The sequence below is a fragment of the Octopus bimaculoides genome, chromosome 3, assembly GCF_046866305.1.
Source record: "Octopus bimaculoides isolate indiv1 chromosome 3, ASM4686630v1, whole genome shotgun sequence".
NCBI classification, from domain to species: domain Eukaryota; kingdom Metazoa; phylum Mollusca; class Cephalopoda; order Octopoda; family Octopodidae; genus Octopus; species Octopus bimaculoides.
In genome coordinates, this window is record NC_142930.1 from 92,847,487 (window position 1) to 92,854,986 (window position 7,500).

Below are 7,500 nucleotides of genomic sequence, written 5' to 3' on the forward strand. Positions count from 1 at the left end.
TATATATATATATATATTCGCCATGATAGATCGCTAGCCACTACACATTCTTTATTTTCCCTCCTTATTTCTTTCTGTGTTCCTTTCTGTGGAAGAGCGTAGGCTCGAAACGTTAAAGACTTTTTCACTTCCCGAGCGTTAAACTAATAAATCTGTTTGTTGTCTACACCACCTGTCTTCGTCTTTTGCTTTTTTTTTGTGAACTCTTCCCTATATATATATATATATATGTATATATATAAATTACAAATCAGCACGAAGCCTAACGATGCAGAAAAGCATCAGCCTGCTAGAAATAAGAGTTAAAGTCTTAATTAAACTACTGTAAAGCACCAAGATAACAGAGAAATAACGGTAGGCGAGGAAACGGAAAGAATTAATACCTTCAAAAGCACAACTATGAAAGATTTATGTCATTTAAAACATCTACATACCCGAGTTTCGGCTTTTGGAAATTTAATCCCTGAGCCTCTTCAGTGCAGACCACCTAGTAAAAATTCAAGACCATCACGTTATATTCCGTTAGTGAACTGGTTTTATTTTGCGCCCAAAACACAGCACATGATGCAGAAATATTTATAAACAAAACATTCAAACACTAAGGTTTGAAATAAGATGTCACTACTGTTAATATCACCTGTGGAACCACCTATGTTACTACTGTTGATGCCAACAATTTAATTTTTTCCACACTAGTGACATCTTATTTCAAGCCTTAGTGTGTGAATGTTTTGTTTATACATACATATATATGTATGTATGTATGTATGTATGTATGTATGTATGTATGTATGTATGTATGCATGCATGCATGTATGTATTTTTGTATGTATGTATGTATGTATGTATGTATGTATGTATGAATGCATGCATGTATGCATCTATATATTATCAGTTCATCCTTTCACCTCTAACTGAGTACATCAATCTTATCTACCGCAATAATTATATTTTACCAATTTATTCTGCTGTTATATTCGTTAATATAATTCCTCAATGTAGTTTTCTATATTTTAGTACTGAATTATAGTTTTAGTTCGTAGGACTCTACATGTTAAATTACTTTTATATCTTACCAATCACAACCATGTATTTTGGGCAATTTTCTTAATAATTTATACGCTTCTTCCTAAATATCTTGTACACTTATTTACTAAATAGCATTATATAGATGTTTGCTACCTCCAAAATATGGAATGAAATTAATTGAAGACCATCCATACCATGTACATTTCAATCAAATACACATTAAGTATTTGATCTTAATATCGCAGAAGCAGCATGAGCGTATCTACTCGAGTCGTGATCGTTCACAATAAACAGTTTAAAGCAATATTTGAAAATAAATCACATTACATAAAACTTTTGCAGCATTTATTTCCTAGGTATATCACGTTTATCTATGCGAAATACAAATCTTTAAGAAAGGGCCAGATTGACAGCGAACAGGAATGCTAATCGAAGAAACCTCCGAGAACAGAACTTTATGCACGTGGGTTCACTTTTCCATCCCGAAAAAAGCATATTATTTCCTAAGTTCCATCATGTATCAGATACATGGAAGCAAATACAGCAGAAAGAACACACAGCAAAAAAGAACACACAATACTGCGCACACCCTAGCACCACGGAGGTGTAGCATGTGATGCAGTAGAAATTTGCCTCAATCATCCAAATGTTGAACAGTTGTATAATAATAATAATAATAATAATAATAATAATAATAATAATAATAATAATAATAATAATAGTAATAATAATAATAATGATAATAATAATGGAAGAAGCGAAATCAAGCAATGAACACATTGGCTGTTTTCTTAATGCGCTACGGCGCTGGTGTTGTAAGGTGGACAAAGAACGAGCTTGAGGAAATGGACAGGAAAACTATAAAAGTGATGAAAATTAACAAGGAACTACACCCCAAAATCGATTCTGACAGACTGTATGTGCTTAGAAACAGGGGAGGATGAGGTCTCGTAAGATGCAAGATCCGTGTTGTCAACGAGAAAAGCAGTCGTATATGGTACATCAAACAGCAGAGTGGATCCTTGCTTGCTGCTGTTAGAGTTTACAATGCAATACCTACCGAAAATATGATGCACCACAAACATTTAAGAAACAAGAGGAAGAAGCAAGGGTAAACAACGGGAAAATGAAACCACTGTATGGGCAAAACCTCAGAGAAATCGAAGGAAAAGACAAAATCAACACTTGGAGATGGCAAAGAAAAACTTATCTGAAAGGATACACTGAGACATTGATATGCAGCTCCCAGGAAGAAGCTCTGAGAGCTAATTACACCAAGTTCCAAATAGACAAGTATAGTGAGTCGCCCCTTTGTATGATGTGTGGCAGCAGAAACGCAACATTCTCACCTATTGTGAATGAGTGTAGCCAGCTGACCCAAAAGCTCCTCAAAAGGAAGAACGATAACGTAGCTAACTTCCTCCACAGGAGGTTATGTGAACAGAGCACGGAAATGGTACGAACATGAAACAGGAGTCACCGAGAACAAGGAACAATGTGACTCGGAGGCTCGGAGACCAGATAATGTTGGAGTAGATAAAGGAAAAAAGGAAACCAAGATCATAGATATAACAATACCTGGAGATGCACGCATAAGTCACAAAGAACTAGAAAAGATTGAAAATTACAGACTAGTAAAAGATGAAATAGTAAGAATGTGGTCTATGAGGAGAGTGTCTATTATTCCAGTAGTTGTAGGGACACTCGGAGCACCGGCAACCAAGTTCGAGAGATATGTCAGAGAAATCGAAATTGGCATGAGAGCAGAGCAAGCCCAAAATCTGCTCTGCTGGAGACAGCTTGGATTTTGAGATTGGTACTTGAATGTTGAATGTCACCCACAATAATTAAGAACCAAGTATCAAAGCTTATAATGTGCGGAAAGGGACCCTATGAGACCTCTGAGAGCAGGTTGCTGTCCGCTCTCACAGAATCTACTAGAACAAACAAGACAGAACGTTCTGAGAAGTAAAGCAATAATAATAATAATAATAATAATAATAATAATAATAATAATAATAATAATAATAATAAATTATTTGAGGATGGTCCCTGGCTTACCATACATGCAGGATGTGCAAAAGATTGTATTAACATCACACATATTGAGAAAAGCATTGCACTGTGACTTTTTTCCTTTTCCACCTTATTTTCTTTGTTTCTTTTTATTCCTTTTTCCCTTAAGTGTTGGGAAGACACTCGGCAAGAAATGGAAACAATATTGAAAGAAGGTAATGATGTTAATAATAATAATAATAATAATAATAATAATACATCTAATGTGAACCTTGACCAGCAAAATGTCATAAAAGAGTTAGAACCAGCGGAGAGCTACAAATACCTAGGGGTAATTGAAGGGGACAATATCAAGCACTCAGTGATGAGGGAAAGGATCAGAAGAGAATGTTATCGCAGGGTGAGAGCAATACTGAAGACAGAGCTGAACGCGAGAAACAGGATCGAAGCGATCAATGCTCTAGCCATACCAGTCGTGACTTACAGTTTCAACATCGTTAACTGGTCAATTACTGAAATATGTAATGTTGACAGAAAAATACGAAAACTGTTGACAATGCATAGAATGCACCACCCTAAGGCAGATATAGAACGTCTTTATCTGCCAAGAAAAGAGGGAGGTCGAGGACTACTACAGCTGGCATTATCAATGAAGGTAGCCACAATTGGCCTAGACACCTATATGAAAAACTCTGAGGACTGGATGCTAAAACTTGTCTTAAAATATGAAAGCAAGAAAGCATCTTACTCAGTAACAAAACAGGCAAAGGAATATCTAAGTGAATTCCAATTGCAACAAATTCAAGAATTAGACGAACTAGAAACACCTACAGAAAAAGCTAAGCGCTTGAAAACCCGTGCTAAAATTGCTGCCTTAGCTATTATGACTGAAAAATGGCATGGAAAACCTCTCAATGGCAAATACCCAAAGAGAGCGAATAATGCAGATATTGACAAAGCCCTTACCCACCAATGGTTAATGGCCTCTGGATTGAAATCAGAAACAGAGGGGTTTATCATAGCAGCCCAAGATCAATGCCTACCTACAAAGAACTACCAGGCCAACATATTAAAGAACGGCAGCTCCCCATTATGTCGTATATGCCAACAACAAAATGAGACCATCGATCATGTTGTCTCCATGTGCAGTCTGCTTGCGCCTACAGAGTATCTCAACAGGCATGATAGAGCTGCACAATATATTCACTGGGTAATATGCAAAAACCTGGACTTGCCCCATGATAAAAACTGGTGGGAACACAAACCACCCCCAGTACTTGAAAATGATCACATTGCACTCCTCTGGAACTTCACCATTCAAACTGACAGAAAGATAGACGCAAATAGGCCAGACATCATACTGAAAGACTTCAGACAAAAATCATGCCTCCTCATTGATATGACTGTCCCAATTGATATAAACGTATCTGTCAAGACCTACCAAAAACTGAGCAAATATAAAGATCTTGAAATAGAAATTAGCAAAATGTGGAATCTGAAGACGAAAACAATACCTATTGTCATAGGTGCCCTGGGAATGACAGCGAAACGGGCTGATTACTACCTAGCTCAGATACCAGGAAACCCCAAAATGGCTGAAGTCCAAAAGATAGTGCTCATGGGAACTGCCCATATCCTACGTAAAATACTGTCTATGTGATCTCAAATTTTAAAGCAAACATAATTTTCTTATGGTTTCTTAAACATTCACTTGAACAAAACTGTACAAATCCAAATATATGGTACCCTAGGCATAACACCTACATGAACTTCTAACTTGTTGTCTCTTGAGGTCTCTGGGTGAGACTTGGATCCAACTTGTACAAATGCAAAACAAAAGTCAAACATATAATAATAATAATAATAATAATAATAATAATAGTAATAATAATGTTAAAGTGAAAATCAAATAAATAATGCGTGTATATATTGGCAAAATGATCATCCCCAAATATAACACTATATATATATATATATATATATATATATATATATATATATATCACAGTGTTGCTTATCTGAGTAACGTATTGCGTTATTGATGCAGTGTTTGATGTCGTGAGAGATTCCACTGACAGAAATAGCGGCGAAGCAAAGTTCTGCATATCTAAAAAGGAAAGGTGTAATGAAGAACAATCCCAATGACACGACTTTAAGTAAATATAAATGCTTCTCATAGTCAATATCATTTAGTAACTTTGCCGATCACTCACACATACACACACGCATATATATATATATGTATATATTTATGTATCGATTTATATATGTGTATATACATATGTAAATACAAATGTATTTATATATATATATATATAGTTAAGGATGTACGATATTCACACAAAAATCACCTATTCAGTATAAATCCTTGTTTTAACAATACAATCTGCATAAGTGTAGATAGTTCAATTTCATATCAAGTGCACCAAGTCCTATGGTTATACGTCTGCTATTTTATAAGTGTTGCCAGGGAAAAATTCTCACAAATATCTTGTTCCCGTACTTCCTTCCATTGTTATGTGAGCACAATAGTTCCATTGAGCCAAAATATGTTTGATGTTTCTGCATACCATAATTTTTTTTTTTTAGTAGTATGGGAGCTATAGACATTCTCTTTGTTCAACTAATATATTGTTGTTATCTTTTAAAGCATGTGGCTGCTATCTTCACAAGGATGTATGATCTATTGATAAAATATATTTTCGAAGATATATGCTGTGTGCTTCCAGTTTGAGCATTAACATTATGTGTATAATTTCATGAATTATGACGTGAACTGGCAAGTAGAAGGCCTTGCAGTATTTGTTCTAGAAAGGAATAAACACCCTGAAGTCAACTATGGTTTTCAACCTTCCAGAGTCAATAAATAAAAGACTGTTCAAGTACTACAGGCAATTTCTCTCTCTATCTCTCTATCTCTCTTCTTCTCTCTCCCCCCTCTCTCACTTACTTTGTCTCGCAGCGGACGTCTCACTGCGTCCTCATCTGCAGAAGTGTTGAATGAGGTTCTAGCAGCCTATTTTCATAAAATTAGTTAGATGACATTAAAACTTTTTTCTGATGTGCAGAGGAGTATGGCACGGAAACAGATATTTTTGAATATATATGTGGATGGATGACAGTATTGTCTGATAAAGTAGTCAGAATACTCTTGCAGCCTTTAGATTTACACATATCCTGCACAAACTGCCGGGGCAGTAAGTGTATCTCTGATAGCATCGGTTCATCATATAGTTTAAAACAACGAGGAACTGCAACTAAATAATCAGTTCTCACGCACACAGTTCCTAGGTGTAATCTATGCTTCCGTCTAGTTAAATCTTTCACTTCGATTTCGCTATCTGAAAATCTGACGTCGATACAATCTACCGTTGGCAGTCTTCTCGCGAGAATAAACTATATCTGACGATGAAAGCAAAAACACCTCTATGTGGTCGTTTGAACTGCTGGAAATAACATCCTAATCTCCCTCAGATTTCACATTACCGTCAGGAAAAGGAAAAATGAATTGGTTCATGTTATCCTGAATGCGCTGTTTGAATAATATCGCATAGTCAGAGGTAGAGAACCTGATCATTGTCTTACTCAATCAGGGTCGCCAAAGATTAAGCAACAAAAATAACTACAAAAAGAAAAATAGAAATCACTCTCCAATTTTGCACTGTTACGGCTGCTCCTGTTGGTGTAGCTACTGTTATTGCTGTTGCTGTAACTGCTGTCTAGAAAGGTAAAGTATGGCACGTGATAGTACATACTTTTATGGATGGACAGAATTCCATTGCGTCGATGCTTCTAATTGTATACAAACCACTGAATTCTCCTTTGATCCCTTTTTATCATGTCACGTCGATTAACTGAAAATACTTGAAAGACAAATTTAAGGCGGTGCTCCAGCATGTGCGCAGTGAAATCACTGAAACAAGTCAAAGGATAAAAGGATAAATATTTTTGAAATCAGATATGTACTAGAAATCGAACTCGACCTCACAAATTTCGTTGAGATTCTATACCTTCTGCATTTGAGATTCCCCCCCCCCCCCACACACACACTCATACATACACTTTTACCGATTAGAAAATAACAATGTAGAAATAACTAGACGACATCAACGAAATAACATTTTTATGTTTATGTGCAATGTTAATGACAAACAAATATTACTGCAGGCTAAATTGCACATGTTACAAAATGCATTAAAGTGTGTAAATTTCAAAACAAAAAAAAAACAAAAGATTATAACTTGCATGCACTCACGTGTGAGCGTGTCAGGATATATTTGCATGATCAAAATTGTTTCAGGGGAAGGGGAAGTGAATATATTCTACACGCATAGAAACATGTATATGGTGTGCGTGAGATGAACAAGAAAAGGGTGAGAGAGAAAAAAAAACAGTCAGTTTATACATTATTATCGCAAAACATTAATGTTTGACACCACCAATGTCAAAACATAT